The sequence below is a fragment of the Scophthalmus maximus genome, chromosome 17 (genome assembly GCF_022379125.1).
Source record: "Scophthalmus maximus strain ysfricsl-2021 chromosome 17, ASM2237912v1, whole genome shotgun sequence".
NCBI lineage: Eukaryota > Metazoa > Chordata > Actinopteri > Pleuronectiformes > Scophthalmidae > Scophthalmus > Scophthalmus maximus.
This window is the reverse complement of record NC_061531.1, coordinates 14,734,431-14,762,116: the sequence shown is the minus strand read 5'-3', so window position 1 is coordinate 14,762,116 and position 27,686 is coordinate 14,734,431.

Genomic DNA, 27,686 nt, shown 5'->3' with positions numbered 1-27,686 from the left:
AGTACCCAAAATGACAAACGAAGATTTCAATTAAAGATGGCTTTCAAGAATGAAAATTATACTGGTCCTTCTAATAGAGAGATAGGTGTGTTGTTCAAACTGCAGGAGAAAGTGTCATATGAAAGGAATGCTGAGATGAATCAACCTGCTAATGGGCAGTAGAATAATTTAGAGAAGAGTATTCATAACAGAGTTCAGTTTGACTAATTTTGTTCTACTTCAATGCAAACATTTCAAAATTAAAACCATATATTTTACATACCAGCATAGCTGTATCAAGGTCCATCTGAAATATTACAAGTATTCAGCCCCCAGGCACATGAAGGTGAATATTTTCATATGAGCGATGACACTAACTGTAATAAAAAGTCAGTGCGGGAGAATGAGCAGTTGCAAATGAGACGGCATCTTCGACAGATGATAGACAGGTCTGAAACGCGTCCCGAGCGAATGTTTGCACAGCATTCCAGCTGTTGAATTCCAGACATCAGACAGTGTCATTACGTCTGCCGGCATCAAGGACACCTCTCGCTTGAAACAATCCCACACTCCTCCGCGGGTGAATTGTTACTTCTCGGCAGGTGCCTGTAGCGATTGGAAGTGTATAAATCAGGGCGCGGGAAGGCTGTCAGCTGTGATGACACTTCTCATAAACACTGCTGACCGCTGGCCATGGCATTGTACTTCTTCATCAGCTCTCCCCATCACAGACGAGTGCTGAGGGCACCATCCGCATCCTCACCAGAGGGGAGCAGCAAACTCTCGAGCTGACAGAAAACAGCTCCATACTCTGGAGTGCAAAGCTTTGAATTGCAGTGATGTTTCCTTGGCAAAATTTAGGCCCGAGTGCCCATGGCACCGAGGTGGAAAAACAAAATTTGATTGCAGCAAGTTTACATCACACTGTAATGTGGCACAGGCTTCTATCAACATCAGCAAGCTGGGCCACTATGATTGGATGTTTGGTTCACATTAATATTTCTCTCAAGGCTATGATATTTATGAATATGGAGGAAAACTACAGACGATATGTAGTTCCACCCATCTAATCCAGGAAGACGATAATTCTCAGAGACAGCCGCAATTTGATTTAATGGTTTTCAGAGATGTTTTGCTGTGCTTCCGTGATGCGGCGAAGGTTTACTCACATGCTCTGGGTTATTTCATTTTAAACAATAAACACGAGTGTATCTAGAGAGCAACAACAGTAAAATGGTTGAAAAACAGAGCTGATTCTCCAGAGAGATTTTCCGAATACCTGTATCATCAGAAACAGAGTGCTGCTTTGATTGAAGGAATTTGAAGTTACCTGCCACATCATTTTGTTGCTTTTTCAATTTTCATTAATTTCGCCCTCTGGTCATATGGTGTTGTGGCTCTCGGGTAGGCAGTGCTGGTGAGTTGGTCCGACCCTTTGATTCAGACGGGAAAATATCAACTTAGATGACATTCATGGTCCCCAGAGGATGAGGCCCACATACTTTGTTCATTTCCTGACTTTTCCTCTACTGCGTCACTTTTTTTCATTCCCTCCAGTGACATATCTCAACAACTATTGGACAGATCACCATGTAGGCTTATTTGGTACAGAGTCCTGATCCAGTTCTGCAAACACTTAACAGACTGATTGATTTTTGGGTCAGTAGGGGGTAGGGTTAGACAAGTGTTGGTTATGGCAGTGGTAAGTCATTGAACGAATGCAATTAACGTCCCCAAAAGTGACCCCAGAAACTCCTCTGTTCTGTACCGCTTTGTACATTTGGCCTGTGGCTAACAATAGTCAACAATAACTAATATAAATTACTTATTAGAAATTCTGTTCTAGCGTTGCTAGTGGTGAGCCAAGTATTTTCTGAGATGGAATCACTGCTGGGGAGGTTTGAGTCTTATCAGACTGAGAAAGCACCAACTGTCCTTGGATGAACCAATGGATTACACTGTTCTTCTGAGTTCTTCATAATATACATATAAACACAAAACAAGTTATTTTTGCTAAATCTCTGTTTTCTCATTTGAAGCTATGTTCTCTGAGACTGGAGCTATGACATTCATTATTTCCATGTTTTCCTCTTTGCACTAACAATTTAATTTCAAGTATATACTTTAATAACTTTCCATCAAATAAATGAGATGTGGATTGTGTTAGGAGTAGCTGCTTCTTCCTCGGGGTATCAGGGACAAAATGTTCATGATTAATAATTCATATGATCTGTTTGATCCCCATCATCATAGAAATAGTTTCCTCTTGCTTAATCCCCATCAGTCCAAAAAATTGCTGTCTCTGGAGGACAGTACACCTCGCCTCTAATGTCTCTATTGCTCCCACGACTTTGATATGTGCTACATTTCTAAGACTATGTGTTGTAAGGTGGAGGAGGGAATATCATTTCAGAGCAGGCTTCAAGGATTAGATTTCAGCTGGCAGGGTTGTTAACAGAAGTACCCTTCTTGTGTTGGAGGCGCAGAAGGGAACAGACTGCAAAATGAGCGCAGGCCTAACCAGGTTTCTGCATGAGATTTATTCACTCTGGGGGAACATTTCATCTAGCGGACCTCAAGGACCTGGGACATAGTAGAGGGTTGAAGATGAAATGGACTGTAGAATGAAAAGTAAAGTTTCATTATGAGGTGTGAGCATCATATTGCAGTCTGCCTTTATGCCAGACAATGTTGTTCTTTTGAAATATTAGATCATACTCCTATCCCGGCCTCTGTGCTATCGGGAGACAATCAGTCTCTGTACCCTGTTAAAAAGAGAGCTTTGTTATTTTGTGTTAATCAATTCAGTGCTATTTATTTGCTGGAGCCGTGACACGTGTCTGTTAATGACATTGAAATGCAACAAACTTAAGGCCCGCATTTCTCAGGCCTAATGGAAAGACATTACACAAAGACAGCAAGAGAGGATTAAAGCAAATAGGTACATTTATTAAACAGTCCAAACAAGGTCGGCAGCGTATTGGTCATCTGGAAATAGGGTCTATAAACGGCTCCGGAAATGATGTGTCAAATATGGGTGATCTCAATTTTTAAACAGCAAAGTGTGGCGATATTGATTGGCGTTCCTTGTACTTAATCAAAGCACAGAGCAATTTAAACTGTGCGGGAGCCCGTTATACCAGTACGTTGTATTAGTGAGTTTTTAAGAAAGACCAGTGTGTGCTGATCAATGGCTGTTAATATTCGTGTCAGGATATGATAAAATAAATCTGTTCATGTTTTATTTTGACCTTTTCTGAGCATGGATTTAATGCAGCTCCAAAGATTATTTTGGTAGTTAATAAAGACTACGTGGGTCACCAATATATTTCCTTTTACTAAGAACATGACATTTTCCTGCTGTATTCTTGCATGGGCTCACTAAGAAAATTTTACTCAGGGGCTGGCAGGAAACGTTCAGGAAAAAGTCTGGAGCAACCTTTGCGAACATTTGCCTTCTCACACACAGCCCCTCCAGAAAATTTCAGGTAAATGTCCGGACTTCCGAGCATGTCTGAGAGCAGCTTATATGTCACTCCTGCGATAAACTAGTGAGGTGTCCAGGGTGGCCCCGGCCTCTGAATTCAGCAGCCTGACGACCCTCAAATTATAAGATGTATAGAAAATGGATGGATGTTGAAAATATCAAACAGAACAGAATCTTTTTTTTTTTTTATAGAGAGAGCATAATACGCTTTGCAAATGATGATCAAAGAAGCAACATTGGCACAGCTACTGAGCAAGGTTTTCATGTTTTCCCGGCATTATCACTCGCTGCTAAATATTAAAACACCCTGAACTCTCTGATTAATGTCAAGACCTTTACTAATGAGAGAGCGTGAAATTATAAAGAAGTGGTGAGCACCGTTATTACGAAGGTTTTTATACCGCCCTCAGCACTGCAGAGCAATGAATATCCTCACCTCGCTGACTTATCCAATGTAATGTTCTGTAGAAGCTGAATAGTTTGATAGAAAACATAACAGGTTTTTGTGTATTATCTTGAAAATATTTCCTCTTTTTTTTTTAAAGCTAAGTGCTGCTTGATTACAACAAACATATACATCTACGTTGTTGCAATATGAAGTGAGGAACGAGATTCAGCTTCACAAACGGAACTAAATCTGTTTTTCGCAAACGCACAGATGATATGTTGTTTAAGATCATACACGTTGGATTTTTTCTGTTGAAGCATTACCACCGATAGAATAGTAGGGAAAAAGAAAGTGATTTTTCCTGTACTTGATATATGTAAATGCAACACTTAAAATTGAAACATGGTGTGATTGAATGGCTTATCTTTCATAAAAATGACTCAACCAACTGCCACCTACACATCCAGCTGAGAGCAAACATAAGCCTGTGTCACTAATGGGGGAAAATGTATCCGCTGATGTTGTAATCTAGGTCAAAAAGAAATGACTTCCAAGTGGTTGTTAGTCTGAATTAAGTTATCGTTCTGATGCTAACGCCATAAGAACACCACAGAGCAAACACAACATTTCAGGCCAGATTAATACCAGCGTCCCATGAGTCGCGGAGTTGATTTGGGATTTTCTATACTTTAAGCTCAGGCATATATAATCTCCGACAGTGAAAATAAAGATTGCTGACTTACACAGTAGGTCCTCTATAAATAAGTCTGTGCACGTTCCCAGGAACTTCAAGGCATTTAAATGGGCAAAAAGCTTTTGAGAGTTAAAATCCTGTGTACATGAAGCGGTCCCGTTCCACATGTGCATGACATTAGCAGCCAGACAGCTGTGTTGGTATTCCTATTGCTACAGAGTCGGGCTGTGAAGGCACGTGATCCTCTATGTATGGATTCTGCAAGCCTGGATGCAGTTGAGCAGCAGAGAGGAGCTGACATGCACCTTTATCACATGGCTTAAGGAGACAGAGGCTGAGGAGAAGACAGGGCCGGTGATGAATGGGCTGCAGGCCTTGCCTCCCGTCTTCTTTTGACAGAGCTGCTGTAATCTGTTACAGAGCCACCGTTGCCTCTATTAACTTCTGACACATGCACACCTGCACACTCACTACCACTGACCTTCCAATCCTGCGCGTTCAATCCCATTCGTTCTGACTCCGAGGCGAGGGAACGAGACGGAGCAAAAATATCTGTATTCACTGATGCTGGTCACGGGTACAGAACCAGACTTTTATCTCAGGCAAACGATCAGTCTTTCTTTTAGTGAAAGCTGTCGTCAAAAATGCACTTTCACTGGAATTTTAGGTTATTTGTAGATCTCAGATACATAAATAGCAGCTTTTTAGTCAACAAGTTGATTAAGCCGCGGGGTTAAAGACTTCACTCATCAAAAGCACTGCAAGATGCCTAGTTCCACAATCAAGGTTATACAGACTGAAGGGGGCCTGCCATTGTTTGTCTGTTTTTCTTTGATTTTTTTCCCCCCTTGTTATTTTTTCCCCCTCACGATTTTGGTGTCAAGGAAAGTAAAATTATAGTTCCGTCAATACCTCCATCAGCTAATGCATCGGCAAACCATAAAATGTAATGGCACTAATAACACGAAAGGATTTAACAGCTAAAGGATATTGAAAAAGTAAATTTTATATAATGACATTGTTAAAAAATGTTGTCGGAGCACAACTGAGAGGATCATTTCAGACGATTCCACAGAAACAATAGACACCACCAACTCACCAACAAAATTTGAGTTCTTATTCTATTCAAAACAGTAGAATTTACTCGCCCCAGTTATAAATCAGACAGTCAAATTTCACATCTTGAAATTGACAGCATCATTGCCTGTTTTACTTGGTCAATTAACAATTAAAATTGAAATGTTGGGATCGGACAGATAACAAAAAAGACATTCATGAACCACTTACTGTCTGTTTTTACTCTCAATCTTTTCTCCTTTGTTGAAAATGCCTGCAGAGTAGCTACCTTACAATAAATGGAGAAGAGGATTAAAAGCTGATAGCAGTTGACACTCAGTTCCTTATCAGCCGTCTTAATGGGACTGAGAGGATATCCACTACTTATATAGAATTGCGACAGGGTCAAGGAGACAACTATCAGAGAGATCTATGTAATGAAATCCACGGAAACCACAATTATTTTGCTGTGGTGCATTTTTAATTAGACAAAGGGAGGCTGATTCATTGTAATGGACATTCATGTTATATTGTATCCATCTTTAAATAAATGTACGCTTGACAAGTAATCACAGATTTGTTTCATTCTGTAGAAAGTACTTAAAAAGTAAATTCGCTGTTATTGTACATTTCACTTCTCCGGGCGCATTTATTCGGTGTAGTTTACCTTAACAGCACCATCATTGTGAAATGTGCATAATGATGTTTTCATACACACTTTGATGGCTCGCAATGAAAAGAAAGGATAACAAGATGCTTAGTGGGGAGAAAATAGCAATGACATTGTAATTTAGGATCACAAAACAGCTTCTGATTGTTATGCTGCTGGTGAGAAGAGAAGTCATGCCATTTAATCGCCGCATAATTATGACAGCATTGAGGTTTTCAATAAATTGAGCTCTGATGCCCCCCCATATACACCAGTGAAGTATACAGACACAGCTCATCTACTCATCTACCAGGTCAACCTAATCCCCAAAGCTCACACTGGAAGTCAATCACATTGAGTAGGTGCAGCAGCTGCAGGTTACAGAGGCTACTCCCTGCATTTATTTACAGACGCAGACATAATTAACCTGCGTATGAACTCGGGTTATTGAACTCATTCAGCTTCAGACATCGCCGAGGCGAGCTCATTCGCTGATAGAAGTCTGCCACGACGTTTTAATTTACAATGGAAGGACATATTGAAACACTAGATTCATTTTGAGCCCCACGGTAGGAAGAAGAACACCATGGAAGCTCTCCTATGAATTAGGTGCTTCACATACGAAGGAGACTTCCCTCCAGGATCGAGACACTAGTGGTGGTGATGACGAAAGGAGCACGGACTTGGGAAGTCTCATGACCGGTCTCTGGTTGGACGGTTGGATGAGACATGACAAGGCATCCAGGAGATGTGGTTTTGTTTTGGCGGTAATTAAAGCAAGACTATGCAACCTCTGAAAGATAAAGACAATCTCCCATGCACCGATGAAAAATTAAATAGATGCTTACTCAGACCACAGAAGGATTTTGCCCTCAGGTATGACCATTAGCTTTTTGTGGTAAATGTTTGTACAGATATTGTTGTATGCTTTGAGTCAGTTCTAAATTCACCTCCATCCTTGCTCCTGCTATCACATTTACCATCGTTTCGCAGAAGCCACTGGTGGCCATGGAGGCCATTAATGCCCAAAACCTTACATTAGATCCACAGTCACTGTGACAAAGCCGTTGCTTGCTTTAAGTAATTGCATTGAAGAGCAACCAGCATCACACTGGTGGCAGCGCATGTTAGTTCCGGTCCTAATTTTTTTTGCAATGCTTTGAGCTTAATAAGCAACCTGTGGTCCAACAACACAGCATAAGTCTAAGATACTGACTTATTCCATGCACTGCTGGATTATGACTTTTTTTTAAGACAATTACTTTTTCTTTTTTTGTTAATATATAAAACAAAAGGGGGGGGGGGCAAGTAAAATGAACACCTTAAAATGTTCTTGTTAAAAAACAATTTTACAGACTTTGTGGCGAGCCGCCATTTTAAGAACACACGCCCTCGTGACGTCGACCCTCCGAGCCCGATGACTGGCTGATTTATTTATTTATTTATTTACTTTTAAAGGAAAAATGGCGGGTACTCACAGAGGCACACGCCGGAGAAGAAGTCGGACCTAGCTTGCGTCAGCCCGCTGGCGTCGCGTGGGTTCAGTCCGTCGTCTGCTGCTTTACCAGATCCGGTCCATAATCCACATCTCACACCGGCTCTCACACCGGCTCTCCCTCCGGCCCCGGCCCCGGCCCCGGACCCGGACCGTTCATCTCCGGTGTCCGCTGCTCGTCTTCTTCCGGGAACTGCAGGTAAACACACAACACAGCTGCAAACAGGACAGGAGGTACCACTCTTATCGATTTTCGGGCGACCTAAAAACGGACTCAAGGCATATGGAGGCTTCTTTGCGGATAGAGACCTGTTCATATTGACCGAGACTGAGAAATCGACTCAGGGGTTTGGGGAACAGCATTCTTTTGCCTGGTTTGTGGCGTTTGCACCTTTGGTACAATACACTTTGGGGAACATTTAAACTTTAGTGTGTGTGTGTGTTTTCTGGCTTGTGTGTGGTTATGGCTGGCTACACTGCTCTGTTGAACCTGGTGTATTCTCACATATAAATGGGAGTGGTCTTCTTTTGTCGAGGTCTTGGTTGTTCAACAAAATAATAAAAAAAATTTGTCAGACTGAGACCCAGGCTCAGCCGCCATTTACCGCTTCAACTCACAAGTCTTCCAAGTTCACTTCCAAATTCAACACCTACCCCACTAACCACAGTTTCAGGTCTATACCTCCAACATAAAGTGGCCTATAGACTATCTGTTGGCTTGTATGACTGATATTGAACCCGACTGCTCACGTCTCCCATCCTGCCACTGTTTGTTGTAGCTACTGTATGGCACCGTCTTCTCTGTGATTAAAAGTGAGTACAGTCTTATCATAAGAGACAAGAGATGATGACCAAATCTATGGCAATGAGATCCAATTTATAATCCTATAATAAACCGGAATTATCCAACAAGCTTCGCTTTGTTCTCATACAGATGCTGGTGATTTACAATTTAACCGCTGTGTTTGTGTTATTCTATAGTGTGCCGTCGGTGAACACGGAGAGAAGGCTCTTCTAAATCACTGTTGTAAATAAGAGAAACACAAAAGTGTCCAATTTTTACTCACTTGACAGAAGCCGATGGATGAGGCTCGAGCATGCGTTGTTTCTCCTGGGCACCAGAAATGTACACATAAAGATGACAGACATGTCTGTCCCACAGTGTTTCGGCCACCGGCCACATGGAAACATTGATAAAGACTGTGAAATCAATAGGCCACCCAGTGCTTTATGATCTTTGTGGAGCAGGAGTGCTTATGTAGCATCTGGCCTCTGACCCTCAAGTGAATTTCCAACACTTGCTCTCTGTTACTGTCTTTTATGTGGTCCACAAACCCTGAGGGCCTAACATCACTAGACATCAGAGGTCACTAAGTATCACTCACTTTTTTTATATATTTTTTTCACCGTGGCCAATTTTAATAGAATCCAATCACAAGTGTAGAGCAGTCTGGATCTGCCCCTGAGGGAGCGCTGCTCAGGAACCCATAACAACCCTGGCATCCTACGATGAATGGTTGCCTCTAACAATGTTGCGCGCTTCCTGGCCATTGCAGCAAAGGTGAGAGTTCATTTGTTTTCATGAGGTGTGTCCAGAGGAGGAGGAAGACAAATTGCAAAGCCGTGCGGCGTTGCTATTTGGCTGAATGCCTCATCCTGCCCTATGCCTCCCCTGAGTGTCCTGCTGCTGGCGTCAGGGTCTACGAGGGGAGGGCCGAGAGGGTATCACCTCCTGCCCACACAATCAAAATGCAACATGCAGCGAGCCTTTCAGCAGCTGGCTCGAATAACTTGGTAATCCAACACTTAACGCTGCACAGATCATTAAGGTCCTGCTCTGATCTTTGAGACGCAACAAACAATTGGTCTTGGCAGTGTGATATGGCAATGTTTCATTGTGAGGGATTTAGCTGTGCAGCATTTGACAGGACAGACAAACTTTGAGTCTAGACAGGACTGTAAATCATTGGCTCAGTGCCTCATATGAATCTTTCATGCTCTGCCTTCTCCAGCGCTCTTGCCAGCGCGTCTTTTTCTTTGGGTTGACCCCCTCATTTGTGGCCAGCGTTGACTTGGGATGATTGGCTCAGATTGGCTGTGCAGTTAATTGGCTTTGCTTTGCACAGCGGCCGTTGTGTGATTTACTGCATGTGGTTAGATGTGTGGATGGATATGTCATGTGCAACCACATAGGAGTGCCTGCACGATAAAGGCATGATGCAATATTCTTCATGCTTTGTGTTCACTTGAAGCAGCAGCATTTTCTTTTCTCTTTTTTTTGGTCTTGTCAGATGAAGGCCTAGACTTTTATGGAAATGAGCACCCCAGCCACAGGGTGTACATGTTGAATGAAACACTAGGATAGAGTCAATCTATATTGGCTGTTCATCATCCTTTTTTTTCTCTGCCCTGTTTTAAGTTCCAATTTGAACTTTCTTCAGCGATGCCTTTCATCTCTCGCGGAGTTGCTGCAATTTATACTGTCTTTCAATTCATTCCCGTCTGATGTAGTGCTTGGTTATCTGTTCACCTCGTGCCTTGCCTCAGTCAGCCTTCTAAAGGCTTGTGGGGATGAATCACGCCGGGCATTCACTTCGGTGAATATGAGGCAAACCCTCTTTTTCTATCAACCTCCAAAACACCCTCCTCTTTATTTAATGTCGGCGCACAAGCTCCATTTTGTCTCGGGCTGCACGCAAGGAGGAATTTTCCCTCCGTTGACATCATAAATCTGGATTGGATTAAAAGTACTACTACACTGTTGGGGGAGCTCTGTGTTCTCATCTGTCACCTGTGGAGGAGTTAAGATTCCGGAGTGAAAGGCAGAACACGGCTCACTTGCGTATGCCTGTTCAACTACTGCCATCTGCAGCATGCTACCGTCACAGCCGCCTCTCCGCTCCATCCTTTCACTATTCATGTGCGGCTCCAGGAGATGTGCAGTGGCTGGCTCAGTGATCAGCATCTATTGTGTGCAGAGCCAACGAGCGTGAAATATAGAACAGTCCCAAACTAAGCAGACCTCGGGCGTAGTCTGCAGAGAGATATAGCTACAACAAACATTTAGCAGCCATGACTTTGTCTAGGGCGCCGGAAAAACAACCAGCCCCTATTATGTTTATTTACTGTGTCAAGAGAGTGTAATTTGTTAGTGTGAACAGAACGAGAAGAGACGTGACGTGTAATGGTTTAAGAAGGGCAACTCATTGGGCATCGACTTTGCTGCCTTACACCTGCTGAAATCCAAGAACAAATGATGAGCAGGGAGGACTAAAGATGTTTATTGAGGGGGGGGGGGGGGTTCAGGTGGCATATGACACCAGCACACCTTTCTTATTTTCTCTTTTTTCCCCAGACTCACACGAAATGTCTCTTTTCACAAATCAGGATCTAAAGGAGAAGACAATATAAATTTTCAATTTATATTCTGTCTGTCACAGATATGGGACCACAATGCTGGCAATGCTATGAGGACACATGAATCAGGGATATCCGACTGTATGAAACCAAAATTGCCCCCCCCCAAAACAATATTCATTTTACATGTCCGTGCATGTGCCTGTGTCTCAATGAATCAACACTAGTGAGCGAATTCTGCACATTGCCCGATCTCCCACTTAAAATTCCAGCTATTTCGTGACCTTGATGCTTCTGCTTGATGTTGTTAATACAACAGTACTGCCCTTAGCCTCGTTGCTCTTAGACTACGAATGAGTTCAGGAAACACAGGGAGGATTAAAGGTCATTAGAATATAGCTGTTCCTATATATGTTGTACTGTACAGTATGTAAGGTCTTTAATGTGTGGGTTTAATCTTTGAATGCGTACAAGCCCGGGCTGAAAGAACAGGTCAGCATGACCACAATCCCATCTTAGTCTGATAAATCTGCAGAGCAGCTCGCTGGCTGCCTCCAACGTGACATTTCTGGCACCTCTTCCTTTTTTTTCGGGATTTAAACCCTCTAGCCTGGATGTGCTCCCTTATCCCCCACTCCCAGACTGCACACACAGCTTACTGACCTCTGATCCGCCATACACGCTGTACATGTGCCGTCTGACGCCTTCGCATTTTACACCTGTTTAAATTCGAAAAATAAAAATGCCACTTGTATCGGCGGGGTGAACGGTCAGATGTGTCTGGCGGATTGCAAAGATAAGATCTATGTTATTCATTGGCTGTGGAGGCCTGTCAACACCGGGGTAACCTACATGTTTCTAACATTAGCCTGTCTTGACAGGGAGCGGAGGAGTAGAGGGAAATAATGAAATGGATTTTTCTGTCCTCAACTTTTCCCACAGTAAAACTATACACCTTTTTTTTTTCTTCTTTTTTTGCAAATGTATAAACATTGAGTGTGAAAATTATGCAGTGAACGTGAGAACCAAAACAATGATTGCGCAGTGCTCATGCAGATAGGCATCAGTTTTGAACTTTGCTCCTTGCCAGGTTTTTCAGGCTTCCAGATATAATCAAATTCCCTGACTCATGCCAGCCCGTACAGATTGAATGAACAAGCACCTGCTGTGCCAGTCTGGGATGGGGACAGAGCTGGCAGCTTGTAGATTAAATAAAGCTGTCTAGTTTGTGCCAAGGTAATGGCTTCTCAAACCAAATTTAAATGTAATACTGATTCTGTGTCAGTGTTGCTTTGTTGGATAACTCTGTCTGGGGTATTGAAGGAGGAGAGCATTGCACACATTGCGTTTAGGGCTCCAGCTGAGATTGACTCAATTCGAGGTCCGCGGGGGCCCCGAAACATGTTCCTTTAGTTTCAATCGTGCACCACAGCACCAGCAGAAAGCTGTAGAGCGTAACCTTTCAAACCACTGCTATACATACTGCCAGTGCTTTGGCTGGGCTCAAGTGTGGTCATGTGAAAACAGCTTATTTTGACGGAGTCTTATTTAGCCATTGTCAGTTTCAGTCGTATCAATTTAAATTTAGATGTAAAAAGGAAAAGCAAAAGAACCGTCACAGGACGGTTGTTTATATTTAGACCGGTGCTTTGCAGGTATTAGGGTTTTTCGCATCTTGTCAGAAACACAGCAACACCTCTTCTTCACTACCTGATTCTGATAGGCACAGGTTTTGTTTTTGGAACAACAGAGAAATGTGGTGTCCAATGCATCCCACACATTGCATCTGAAATAAAAAAAGCTTTAATACTCACTATTATAATTTAATATGGATTCAGGCTCCTTATGTTTGGCTTGGGCTGGGAACATCTGCTTTGTGTCACAGCTCACGTGAAAACACCAAACATTATATGCATATTTATGCATTCACCGCAGCGGTGGTTCAAGTCATGCATTCATGTATGAATATTGTGTTATGATACAACTATTTTGATCTGACACTGAGGTCTGGTTGACAGAAATTGGATTTTCTGTATTTTGCTCTTTATCTGACTTGTATATGTTGCATATACAGGGGTTCTTAATATTCTTCGACAGTTTCTATACCGTATTCTTTTTATTAACACTTTAACATACAAAGAGTCTTCAGTCATTAGTCAACCGTGGAAAGGAACAAATAGGAGAAATAGTATAACAGTGATCTAGTGATTTAGGTGAACTTGCCGCATTCGCCAATTCTCTTTCATGTATGAACACAATCTACAAGTCACCCAGACTTGTCGTCGGAGTCACATGAAATCAATCCGTTGTTATTCAAGTTCTTCATTAATGGACTGTATATTTCATCACTTTGAAGCAATTATAAATATATAATTTACACCTCCATGATTCTGTAACTCTGCAATTCGTTTTAGTAAACCTGCTAAACGACGTCGCGCTATGACCAGGGTAGCGCACAACTCCTTGGGGAAGCAAAGTAGTGCATCGGCATGTGTCTTGCGCAAGGTGCTAATGGAAATGGCGAGCTTGACTTGTCTTCCAAACTATTTTCAGATTGTCAACCAAAAAATTCCTTCTCCTTTTTTTTCCTCCAGGTTATTGAGGTTATGCCTAAACTCTCTGGCTCATGACATCGCTAGTCAGCTCATAGACAAGACAGGATTGTTCCTACGACAAGCGCCACAGTAGAGCGCTGTACCATTACACAGCTGGTGGCCAACTGCTCCATAACCATTTCTTTGGGGGAGGAGTCAATATATTTGGGATAACAATATAGTGCAGAACAACTGAGGGAACTGCAAGTCCAGGACAGATGATGAACGCTTGAAATGCATCGAGTGATAATGTCAACATTTGCTCTGTTTTTGACACACAGACACCTTCATGTATTCGGGGCCGTATCTTGATTTGACCGTCCACTCTGTCAAAACACAGCCATTCTCCCTTTTTCTTTCTTTTTTTCTTGAATCAATTTCAGTTGAGATATGAAATGCAATCTCTTATTTCATGACCACACACTGGTGGCTGCCATGACAGAGAATCAATCCTAAACTGTAACAAATGGCTGCAATTCATAGAGGGAAATGGTTCCCATTTGTCCCCAGCTGGTCAATACACATTTGAGGTCCAGCCGAGAGCTCTTTAATGAATGTGTGTTGGCTTGTTTACCCCGTGGAGACAGGGACATAATTTCTGACTGCATGTATCTGGCCCCATTTTGCCTCAGCTTCATGCCATGATTGCCGCAAAGCCAGAAAATGTACTCCCTCCCTCTATCTCTGGCACACTGAACCACTTTCACCACCGGGTTAAGGGATCGAGATAATCACTGCAGCTTTGTATGCTTTATTCCCCTCTCCATTTTTAAAGGGCAACTCTTAAGTTCCCTCACCGTAAATGCATACACGCAATCAGCCACACCAAAAAATAGAGCGCTTGACCTATACTGTATACGTTTCTCTCGCAGTGATAAAAGGACATAAAGCTCTCTCCGCATATAAACCAGTGAAGAACTGCGAGCGGGTTCAAGGGCAGGGGCAAATTCATAATCAATAACTGCTAAAGATCCTAATTTAGCACATTATTCACGTTGACCACTTTGCTCTATAGATATTGATCGATGGACAATGTCGTAGAGATGACAAAGACGAATAGGTGAAAAAAGAGGCCTTATTTAACAAGATGACAGAATCACTAGTGGTCACTGGAGTCTATATGGAAAATAAATTTAAAAAAATAATAAAAAAGCACATCTCATAATGTGCTTTATGTTCATATTTTTTTATTTTTTTGCCTTCCGTCATTGTTAATTCAAATAAAGTCGCCGCAGAGATATCTCGGTAAATACTATCGACCTATGATGATGACGGTCGGTCATTGTGGCCTCCTCACTACAGTTGTCAATAAACATCCATTTACATCGGCATCCAACAAATGGGGAGGCAATTCAATTTGCCCAGCGTTCATTCAAAAACTATTTTGTTCTATGTTCTTACTGACATCTGCCATCAAGCAAAACCAACGTGGTGGAACCCACAGACCGGTTGCAGGCTGACAGTGAATTCTCCCCCCATTCACTGCAGGAACAGATCAATCCAGCACTATGGAGGAATTGCAGACAATTGACCATAAATATGTATGTTATCTAGGGGAGCTAGTGCCTGGTGGACATTTGTTTAGGTATGTTTTCCAACACAATTCATGATAAACAGACACTATCCTCTCACTACGCAGGACGTGTCTATAACAACCTGGAGTATGCGTCTGCTGGAACTAATGGTGTGGGAATCTGTGCATGGCGGGAGGTAGAAATTGTTGCACCCTTGACTGAACTCTAAAAAAAAATCCCATGCTCTGCTATACCAAAGGCACAATTGGCCAGAAACTAGTCTTGCAGTTCGGTCATTTCATCCCAATGGAGTGAATTTTATGATTAAAAGGTTTCATTGTGTTTATTTCTGTTAAAGCCATCTAATGATTGGACAACAAAAAAAAAATTTCAAAAGGTAAAACAAAGGTGATGGAGTAGTTGCATAAAATAATCAACTCAGCGTTGAGTTAAATTTGACTGATTTAAATAATAATCAAATTGATTCATGATTCAAATTCAACCTTCTCCAAAATTCTGCTCATGTTTGAGCATATTTTTTTCTGTCTAAATAAGCCAGCCTACTATATATATACTGTATATATGTATATATATATATATATATATATATATATATATATATATATATATATATATATATATATATATATATATACACACATATATAATCTGTTGCAGTTTTACTAATACTGCTACTTTTTACAATCACAAAACAGACATACCACTCAACATTTTCATTGGTAAAATGGTTTTGATTTGTTATTCTTATGTAAGGTGGTTGCAAACCTCGTGGGGACTGAAGTCACTTGTGTTGTATCCACTGTATGATACGGATTGCAGAAACAAGGTGCCGCTGCTAAAAGTCTGATCACCATCTCCACTCCCATGCACACTGAAGGTGAAGATGTAATATATTGGCCTGTCTATGGGTGGCACTACATCTACATCAACAGCGGAGGAAAAAGCCCCGATTGCACACAGGTGACAATATATTCACACACACACACACACACACGTAGGATTATTTACACGCCGAGAACTTTCTCTACTGCTCATTATAATGCATATCATGATATCTGTTGGTGTCAGCATGAGATTTATAGTCGCTTCGATGATATATACACTCAGCTAACACTCACAGATCAGAGACGCATAATAAAAACAGAGACGCATATTAAACTCGGAGACATTTAAAAACAACAGACAGGGTTAAAAAGACGGTGCATTTATGAGATCATGATAATAGCTTAAGTGTGTGTGTGTGTGGTTGTAGAGTGTGTTGTATGGTAATTAAAACCCATCAAACACTCCATTAAGCTACTTTGCATCCAATAATTTAAACTGTCTAATGGCTCAAAGCATGGTTAATGTCTACTCTACTATAATTTTTTATTCGAATCAAAGGCTCTGGGGCACAAGAGACATTTCCTCCCTTTGCGTTAAAGCCCCAGCATCAGCGAGACATCTGCCCCTCTGAAGTTTTACTGCACACGACCCTGAACTTGAACCTGGATTATAAAAGGGCCAGTGGAAAAAAGAAAGAAACTGCCCTTTCATTGTGACATGATTATCGCATCTTTTATTACCACCACAGTTCACAATGGTGAGTGAGAATCGCTTCACACTACTGTGATGCAATTACACTGCGCAGGAATATATTGCTCAAGGTCAGAAAGTCAAATAATGTAGTAACATCAGTACTTTCATTTTAGTTTGTACCTAATGTACACCGAATATATTCATATTGGTATTTTTAGCAGTACTGCTTCATTATCTCATCATGTATTCAGCTCAAACATCTTTTATGGACTTTATGTAAATGCAATGTGGTTTTGAAAAACATTAGCAGGAACTGCTGCTCGTCCAATATCCAGGGATCTCGACAAAGTTTCGGCGGAGCGAAGTGAGCAGCCATCTAGTACGCTGATGTCTGGCCTCGTCCCGGTGAGCAGTTATTTATATTGGCATGTGTATGAAGGAATGTGAGGGCCTGCGATGTGGTTGCAGGGGTTATTTGTGCCTCAGCTCGCTCTGATCGGTGAATCAATCAGACGTGAATGGACCCCCTGCAGAGGTCACTGAAATCAACACTGAGCGCCTACTCGCAGCCCATCACTCACCCACGTCTCTAACAATAGACTTTCCCTCTTCATGGGGGAGCCTCCTTTCATTTACTGTGAATTATAATGATTAAAATACTAGACGCAAGGAATGAATCACATGTCGAGGCAAATTTTTCTCCCAAATATTGAAAAAACCACTTGTCTTTTGAAAGTGCAGATTCGCCTCGCACATTTACATCTAAGTACTGAAGACAGGTGGCAGTAATAGAATGAAGAATTAATAAGTGCCTCAAAGAACATGTCTTATGTGTGTTTAGCTAATCAATGATGGTTGATTTATTTAATGGCATTGATGAATGTGCATGGTCCGTGCATGGCTCATTCTGATGTGAGTTAATGCGGGTGTACTTTACATAATGTCAGTTTGAAAACCTTTATTTTACCATTTTATTTTATTTGTCATATTTTTAACACACATCGGATCATAATTTCCACAATTCTATGCAGATGACAATAACAAATTTAAAGATTCACATGAAATAAATGTGTGAATCTTATGAAAGAAGTGCTGTGCCCTGATTCTCAAAGAAAAAGAAAAAATGTATGCAAAAGCCACACGCAAGTATTACATGTGCAAAAAAAAGTAACTGTTTGTGTGTGTGGTCATAATTTGTTTTTAGACATGTATTTTGTTAGTGACAATATTATGTATTTTTTTATTTTTCTCACTGAGACCAATGTATTCACCCTTTTTATTCAAATGAAATGAAGTGTTGAATCAAAATGTAGCCGTCTTTTCCCACACAGTCACAAATAGCTCCACTCCACTTACTTACAAAATGTATTCTCAAATGAGAGAAATATGACATAGCTGAAAAATGGAGGGGGTCAAGTCCAAATGTTCACAGACGACAGTTTTTCAGAAGTTACAGAATACTCATTCAGTCACACATACAGTGCAGTTGACACAATACCTGCGCCAGGAATTAAATTCAAACTTTTTTTAGTGGGAGGAAATTATATCCATCAGTGATCTACATTGTCAAACTGTCCTCGAAACTTATTTTACAACCAACACTTGTGCCAAAGGTATGTGAAGCTGATCTGATTAAAAACTCGAATGAGAAAAATGAAAAGAAAAAAAATAGGACATTGGCAGCTCTCCATGCTGTTCAGTTGAAAAAATAAATGTCTATGCATTAAAACATGGGAACTTCAAATAATTATTATTACAGTATATTCTCTGACCTTTATGACCTGTTGTTTTAAATGTCATCCTTGATCTCCCAAGATTGAACTATCACATAGTATCTGATGTAACCTACACTGTACAATATGTTTATACTCACCATCAGGGGCGTTGCAACAGGGTACGCAAGGGGGGGCATTTGCCAGGGCCCTCGGGCTGAGATGGCCCCCCCCCCAAGAATGGATGATTATGTAAGTCTACAGAAACTACATTCTTGTGAAAACCCCCTTAGCATATGTCAGTTATTATGTCTCATTGGAATCAGAAAGTGTTTCAAAATGAGCACATCTTCATGAAGTTTTTTTTTCTTGTAATACTGTACCATCAATACATTTTTTTTAATTGAAAATGAAATTGTTTTCATTATAAAGGTAATAGTATTGCCCATTTGCAGTGATACTCAATTTGGTTGACAGGAAGATTTAGGGAGAAATTCAGAGTTTGCCCACCAAGGGGCTCCCTTCTCAAATACTGGTATGACTATGCAAAGCATCTTGATATTTCTAGTCACAGTGGGCCCCATGTTCATATTCATAGGAAAATAATAATTACTGTGGGAATGGTACATCTGACGGATGTGTTATGTACCGTTGCATAAACAACAACATATTTACAGATTTAAGAATCAAATCAGTACAAGAATAGTGGAGTGGAGTGAAATGAGTGGAGGCAAAAAAATATCTTCTTTTTACCATATGATGAGAATGTTTCTGCCATAGTTTCAATCATATCCATATCCGTGTGTTTGTGCATTGGAGTGATGAAATCCAATTGAACAAACAGCCAAGAAAATATGAAAGAAATCAAATTGTTTTGCATGGCCCCCACGTCCCCCGCTGACCTTTCTTGATTGAGTGTAATAGCATACAGAGCAAATGCAAAAAGGTCACTGCGAGAGGCCGCTATAATATTATAATTGGCACCTCTCTTTTTTTTTTTTTCTTTTCCCAGCGAGACAGTTCGGTTTCAAGCAGCTACAACACACACACACACACACACACACACACACACACACACAAACTATTACATATTCAGGACATAATGTTTGCAGGCCTGTCATATCCATGCAAGATGGACTACCTGGTTCCTCCCACGGACAAAATGCTCACACACTGAGCTGTTGCAGCGTGGATGTAGTGCACCTTGTTGTTTTACTCCTCTGTTAGCATTCTGAAAGGTGCCTTTGTGTCTTCTCCAAGGCCCCACTCTTATTCCGTATAAGCGTAGTCAAGGACAGCGTGTTTTTTCATCTGGACCTTGAATTCATCTCTGCTGGAATGTGCAAACGGGGGATTGATGCTATGACAATATGAGAACGACAGCACTGAGCCTGACATTAATGGAGGCGGAACAGCTCTAACACGTTGCCACCGTCATCTTCGGCAGTTGTCATCACCCGTGCTCCTCTGCTCCGCGTCAGCTAATCAGCACAGGGGGAGATATTGTGTTCTGTTACCGTTGAGCACCTTCAAGCCTCCTCCTCCTCCTCCTCCGACTGCCCTCTCCTCGTGCCATGATGATGATGACGAGCAAGCCGTCTGCCCAATCTAATCACCGTTATTCAGGCAGGGTTCGCTTTGTACGTGGGGCACACTGTTAAAGGTGAAATCTCACAGTAAAGAGTGGAGCGCGTGTCTTTACATTGATATTGACTTGATCGTATACTTTGTCACTCTTACAATGACAATGATTTTATTTTTTTATCATCATTATCATTATCTTTTTTTGCTGTTGAATGACAAAGTTCAGCATTATAACCACAGCTGTGAAGGTTGTCGTGACGTTTGTAAGACGAGTGAAAGAGTCGCAATAGAATAATTAAATTTTTTCATTCGTATACATGAATGTACATATCATAGCAATATAATATTAAAACAATATGAAACCCAAACACTTTTTTTCTTCCTTTGTAAACAAGGAGGCTTTTTTCGCCGCCTGAATCCAACAACATTACAACAACAGCATTAGTAGGTGGAGTAATTATTTTCACAGAAGCTTTGGAATAGGTTTAGCTCTATGGCTTATTTGTTCTGGATTATGTAAATACAGTGCATCCTAATTAATGTAATTGGGTAAACAGGAAGCGATAATTGGGGGGAAGCATCACTCGGAGCAGTTGTTTGCTTCAGTTAATAAAAGGGTCACGACCGCAGACTGCAAACTTGCATGCGGCATACAAGAGGGCAGGTTACCTGAAATTCCATATTGCGGCCTAATTCGGACACGCCGTAGTGTGTGGTGGTGATGATGATATGGAAATGGAAAAGCCAGACAGCGTTGCAGCAGCTGTTGCACTTGTGATTCAGACCACAGTGTCATGCAGCACCCTCTGGACAAATGGCACCATGGCACCATCTGATAGATAGGATTCAGTCTGCAGATGATTTGTTAATGATTGATGGGCACGCCAGCGAGCTCTGCAGCGACTTCCCATCACAAGTGCTGTCACTGAGTTGCAGAAGTCTTCGCACCAGGAGAGAATTTCCCATCTTACCAAGATTATAAAACCCTCGGTGTCTTGTTGTCTGTAAACCGTCTGAACTAGAGAGTCTCGACTTGTTTACGATACAAATCCAATTATTTATTCTTTTCATTGGGATTGTAGTGCAGCCACTTGCCTTGTTCTATCTTCTTTCAAGACACTGACAACCCCTTGAATTCTTGGGAAAAACCTTTTTCTTTGTTGCTCAGGAATGGATGGACACATTTGTCGGCGGCGTTTGAAGGAGCCTTCCAAATGGGACAGCCGAGTCTCGCCGCTGTGACGTAAACCGGTCTTCAAATGTTTTCTCCGAAGCTGGCGGCCCCCGGAATTGGGGCGCGGCTCGTTACTTTGGTTCAGACCGAAACATCTCGACATCTCTCAGGTGACTCTGCTGATTCTCTGACTTGCCTCCCAGCGCCACCAGGAGGTTGCCATTTTTGGTTTCGAGTGACGGGTCTCAACAACTGTTGGATGGACTGATATTTGGTGCAGACATTTGCTTCCCCTGTGAGACAAAATTGTGATTTCTTTAGTTAGCATGTCTTTGAACACTTTGTAAACACTTTTGGGACTCGTTTGTAGAATGGAAAAAAAGAGTTACTTTACAACAACAGTTGTATTTAGGTGCTGAATATAACACAGTCATTATCAAACACATCTCAAATGCAAATGAACACTAAAGCCAAGAGACTCCGATTATTCTGATGATCAGTCTGTGGAAATGAAAGATGTGCAAATGTCTTCATGGGTTCATTTGTTCCACGGAAGGGGTAAGGGTCGACGGCGTACGTGACCGACCCGTGTCTGCGTGCACCTGTGAACCCTCCCCACATGCTTTGGTGAGTGTGACATTCGACGGCTCCCCGCCTCAGCCGCGCGCTGACGTGGTCCAGCTGAGATCTTCTCCGAGATGGCTTGATTTACCGAGCCCCTCGACGGGGAGAGAGAAAAAAAGATCTCGTCGAAGAGACGGATTGCTGAGAGGGCTCTCCAGCAGGCCTATAAATCATTCTTTAATCAGAGCGCGCCGAGAGTGAGGTTACACACTCAGACCCCACATTAGCACCACTGACTCTCGGCTGTCCGTGGTTCTGGTCCTGCACTCTGCCTTGCACACTCCTTCTCTGCTCCCTTGCCCTCCATCTTCTCCCATCGCCGTCGCCCCGCGGTGCGAAGCGGCGTGTCATTTACCCAGACCCGAGAGAGAGAGAGAAAAAAAAGCTGTTTCGGGGAAATCAAATATTTGGGCAACACACCAAAGTGCGGACATCGGCGCCATCTAAATATTTGGACATTAACCGATCCAGTCATCGCTTTGGACGTAGAATTACTAGACACGTGGGATGGTAGCCGTGCAGCCTGGCAGCTTCAATTTGAGAGTATGATTCAGATGCATAACTCTGAGCAGTCACGGGACCTTTTTGAGCATTATGCGTTTGTTGGGGAATCACATGTCCGAGGTAAAATCAGCCCAAATGACAAGTTGTGTTTGGGATTAAAGTCTTTCCGTTCAGCATTCCCACAGACAGCCCGGTTAATATGTGCGAGCACGAACAACTGTTTTACAGAGATAAAAGGTCACAGAACGAGTTCAGAGAGGTAAAATAAAAGCAGGGCATAGGAGACGGGCGGATTGTTCTGCTTTAACCAGCTCAAATGTGCTTTGACTGTAAGAAAGAAAAAAAAAAATGTGCCCGGATAATGACGTACACACTCTGCATATGCTGAGCAACATAAAAATAGCAATGGCGATGTGATTTGATGAAGAGCAGGACTTTCATTTCCTCATTAGGAGCCTAATAAGTGTGTGATGAGCTTTTTGTCTCTTCGGGGGCCAAGAGTGATTTCGCTGCTCTTTTGTTCCCTTTCAAGTTGACGGCCCCATCGTATCTCATCGGGGCTCACTGATGGACTAACACGTCGGAGGCTGCCCCCCCCCCCCCCCCCCCCCCCGCACTGCCACTGTTGCGGATAAATGAAAAAGTTTCAATAGTTCCTAGTGGAATCCTAAAAGATTTTGTTTTTTTCTTAACTAAAAAAACATTCCCCTTTTTTCCCACATTTCTTTGTTGTCAGATCTGCATGTGCTGTAATAGATCTTCAACCAGTGGCCGTACACCCAAAAGGAATTAGGTGGTGAAGGGGGATTTGATAGCTTGAGAGATTATAACTCTCTGTATTTAAATAACATTTTCTCACTTAGCGTATATATGAACCTTTTTTAATCAATTCATGAACATTATATGAATGTATGTATGATGGAAACACAATTAGCTGAATTATCTGCCTAAAGGTTGTTTTGGAGGGAAAAGTAAAATATTTGCATCCTCGTTAGGGTTGCCGTGCACCCGCCCTCCCCCCCCCCCCCCCCCCTCATCTCTGAATTTAAGTTCTTTGAACTCACTTCAAAAAGCAGCCTCACACTGATGGTGTGGCAAAATAAAAAAAATAAAAATGATTCAAGCTTCAATATACGGGAACATCATCGCCCGCACTCTCCGGATGTGTCAGCTCCATCATCTGGAGCCGCTTAGCTGATGCTTCTTTAAATAGGAATGCGTTGAGCTCGCTTAAGACGGGGACTAGAGAACTGTGGTTCAGTCTGTGCTCTTTTGAGGGTCGTTCCACCTCCTTCACATTCCCTTTTAAGATGGAGAAACGACTGTATCCCACAAAGAATAGACGATGGGGCAACGCAGCAGCACTACAATGCACTGTTGGAATAAATTCCATTTGTTGTAAACTAATACGTAGCTGAGAACAAGGGCTGGTCAATCAGTCTCACATAAACCCTTTTATCCGCGTGGCTCTGAGCAAACAGAATAGCTGACCATACACGGCTGTCATCATTCCTCACAGGGCAGGAACGTTCCATGCCGCCATGTATCTTTCAGAGCAATCTCTTCATCATTCACTTAAGATTAGTTGGGGGGGGGGGGGGGGGGTTTGGCCAATCTGATGAATGAAAGTGCAATATTCATTCTATTTGTTGCTCTGGTTTTGGTCTCCATCATAACAGATAACTGTATCCGGCTCATCGGCTGCCAGATGGCTAATGTGCACCAGCTAGTCTCTGACTCTCCCGCCGGCTGCTTGGTGCCGAGTGGGAAGAGTTCAAGGAGTTTTTAAAGCTTTTTAGTTTTCATTGGTGTTTTTTTTTTCTTTTTTCTTTTTCTTGTTGTTGCTGCCGAGAACAGCTGACGGTTGGGGCCGAGAGCGGCGAGGAAGAACAAGAAGCAGAAAAAGTTGGTGGGCCAGACGAGGTGAATCCATTGAATAAGAGCACGGATCTCCTCTTTGTCTGTTGTTTTTTTTGAAACGTTCGACAGTTAAAAAAATTCCACAGGATGATGGTGGATAGTATACACAGTTACAGCTTCCCTGCGAACTGCAGTCAGAACGGGATCCTCTCCTCGTAGAAAAAGCCTCTGCGCGCTTCCGCTAAGTTGGCGGCGGCGGCGTCGGTTGACTCTGTGTTTATGAAGACATATTTGCAGTGTGTCTTGGTGGTGAAGAGTCGCACGTCTCCCGTGTCCTCGACGTCGCAGTCGCGCGGGTTTGCCTGAGATATACAGTAGCCTCCTTTTCATTTACTGTTTGCAAAAGTCACACACGCATAAAAACATCGCATCCCCCTCTTTGTGTTTCTCTAAGCATCGCAGCTTTTGTTTGCCAGGCTTTCTTCTGTCGAGCAGAGGTGTCAGTAAGGGGAGAAAAAATAACAATATGTGCATCCGCCTTCAGTTCATAATTGTATCTAGTGTGCAACATTACTGCTCAGCTAAATAATTCAGTTCTATCACTGGTGTGCCCTACATCAGTGACATGTAGAGAGTAGCAGATGCAGAAAGAACAAACCACTATGTCTTGAATTTTCCGAGGACAAATATGCAAAAGCAAAAGACATTTAAATGAAAAAGTTGACTCACGATGAGATTTTATCATCCATTAGAAACTTCAGGCAGCATTTTCCTTATACAATTTTGCTCCTGTACATTTTAGTGGTTTGCAGAAATGGCCACCGTGTCAGCGGTTGTGTATTCGGGGGACATCTTTTATCATGGGGGTGACATCGGCCCGTTTATTAGCAGCCGAGCAAGATGATCGTCTGATATGCAAGCTCGGTGTTGTTTTTCATAATGGATGATTAATCAAATTAATTACAGTTGTCTTTTTTCTGTCTTTTTTTCCATTTGGATTCTGTTGGTTGTGTTTGACAGTTTTCCGCCTAGAGTGCAATTAATCCGACACGACTGAACTCCCAGAGCACTTTGGAGTTCTGATACAAAGCAAGAAGTTTTACGCCCCCCCCCCCCCCCCAAAAAAACCTATACGCTGCAGTATGAGCATCCCCCTGAACCTTGCGCTTTGTGTTCTGAGTCTCCACCCTCGTGACGGTGGTGCAGGCAGAGGCCATGAATGATTGAAGCTCCCCCTCATCTTCATTTTTTTTTTTCCCTCCCCATTCTTCTGCACGTTGGCTTCACTATCTCCTCTGACAGACCCTGGTTGTGTGCGGACTTTAACCCTCGGCAGAGCTGGGCCGGTACAGCTACAGAGTCGGCCCTCCGTGAGGAGACAAGCCCGACAGAAAAGTGCACACCTCCATCAAAATTGGCAACAGTCGATATGTGCGAATGAAATATTTTTTGCACCCGTATTAAAGCGGACTTTAATAATTTAAGACTTCACTTTTGTGAAGTTAAAACTGGTTGCACGGCGCAATGGGCATTAAAAGAAATGGGATGCGTTTGGGTTTTTTTGCGGGAAAAGTGACAACTCGCGCGAAGAAACTGCGTCAAAACACGGGAGGAGACAGCTTCCTCCCGGCATCTGTCCCCGTTGGTTGAATTGGCAGCCGGCGGAAGAGACGAAGCTGACGAAAACAGCCCCAACCTCGCAAAGAGAAAAAGAACAGTCCTGTTGATGGCGGAACAAAAGCAGGCGAAGAAGCAGAGTGATAGAAAAGGAGATAATTCAAGAGTGAACCTTGGCGCCAGCGTTGTCTGGCTCCCTGTGGCTACAGCTCCGTGTCAGTCGCGCAGCGTGGTTAAAGTTTACTCAAGCTGTGATAAAACATACAGTGCTTTGATCGGAACTTGGCGTTATTTAAAAAAAAGAAAATGTACTAAAAGCTGCTCTATCATGCAATTAAATCATTCCTCTGTCTGTGTCGGAACACGGATTGTCTCCATGGTCACTGCCAAGCACCTTCCCTCTCAAATCCTCTTCCGAATCCCAATAAGAACAGTAATTGAGACTTGATTCCTGGAGGACAAAAGGCGCCATGTCCGAACGGATGACGAGTAAATGAGATCTGAATATGTAGTCGGGACCAAGAAGGATTTAAATATAAATTATGAATACCGCGGAAATTTAGAGTGCTATAAAAAATAAAAAAAATCTCCGTCACACTTCAATTATAGATATGGTTCAACGCTCCACCGGTCCATATGGGATCCACATACTGTACATACACTGGTGTTTGTGAGAGCAATATCAAATAAACCTCTTTTTTCTGCATGAGACATAAAATTTCCAAACTTGTTTGGTTTTTCACCTGTTACTGAAAGTAGAATTAAAATCATAACACTGTATTTTCAAGCTCAGCGTCATGATGACTCACTTGAAGAGATGGAACATACTGAATAACACCTGCATTTTTTGAAAACGAAACATTTCACATTTCTAAATATAACAAATATATCCAGGCAGCAGAGAGCGCTGCGGATTCTCTGTGTTCTTGCAGGATTTACATATCTGTGTGATATGCTCCTGACAAATAAAGTTACTTTTTTACAGAACGCCTTCTCAAACAGCCGCTGAATGTGGAGGTCTCACTTTTGGTGCTCACAGCGGGAAGCTGTGAGCACCAAGCCGAGCCCCAGACTTCTGCACCGGCGGCGCTCAGACGCGGAGGCGGCTGATGAGCCGTGTGCAAGGCTCCACGGCAGAATCAACAAAAAGCAAAAGGAAAATCCCTGTTCAAGGAGGAGCGCGGCGGAGGGGAATCTGTTTCAGGCGTTTCAATAAGTGATGAATGTGTGAATACGGGCTGCTGCCCGCCTCAGTCACCTCAGACGCTACGGATGAAATGCCCCAGCATTTTGTGTGGGAGATGATTAGTGCGGGAATGTTGGTACAAGTCACTCATCTGCTTCTTTGTTTTTGTTCCTACGCTTTGGCACCGAACACTGTTATTGGGACTTTTTAACTTTCCTTGAGCTCATGTCGGCCTTCAGTCAGAGCGAAGGACATGATAAAAACCTCCCTATTAGGTCCATAGGGAAAGAATGGACGGCCCGTTGTTAAGTGCACTGTAAAAGGATTGTCGGTGCACATTAGAAATTTGCTCCAAAACTAGAGATAAACTTTAGGAATAATGAATAAATGAAGTGAAGTTGGAAGGAGGAAGAAGGAAGTTGACCCCCCTCGAGAGAAAAAATCAATTATCCAAGTTCACCACACGTCAGCACCGGCTGCTTTATTGAAACTATCACAACTAAGAATAAGAACCGAGAATGAAACGGCACTGAAAAAACATTATGGATAACTACTTGTTATATTCCTCATTCTTCATGAAAGAGAGTCTGAATTGGTTCTGATCAACAGCCAGTTCAGGATCTGTCCTCTCACATCTCGTAACCAGGAGTTTTGCCTGCAACAAAGCCAAACC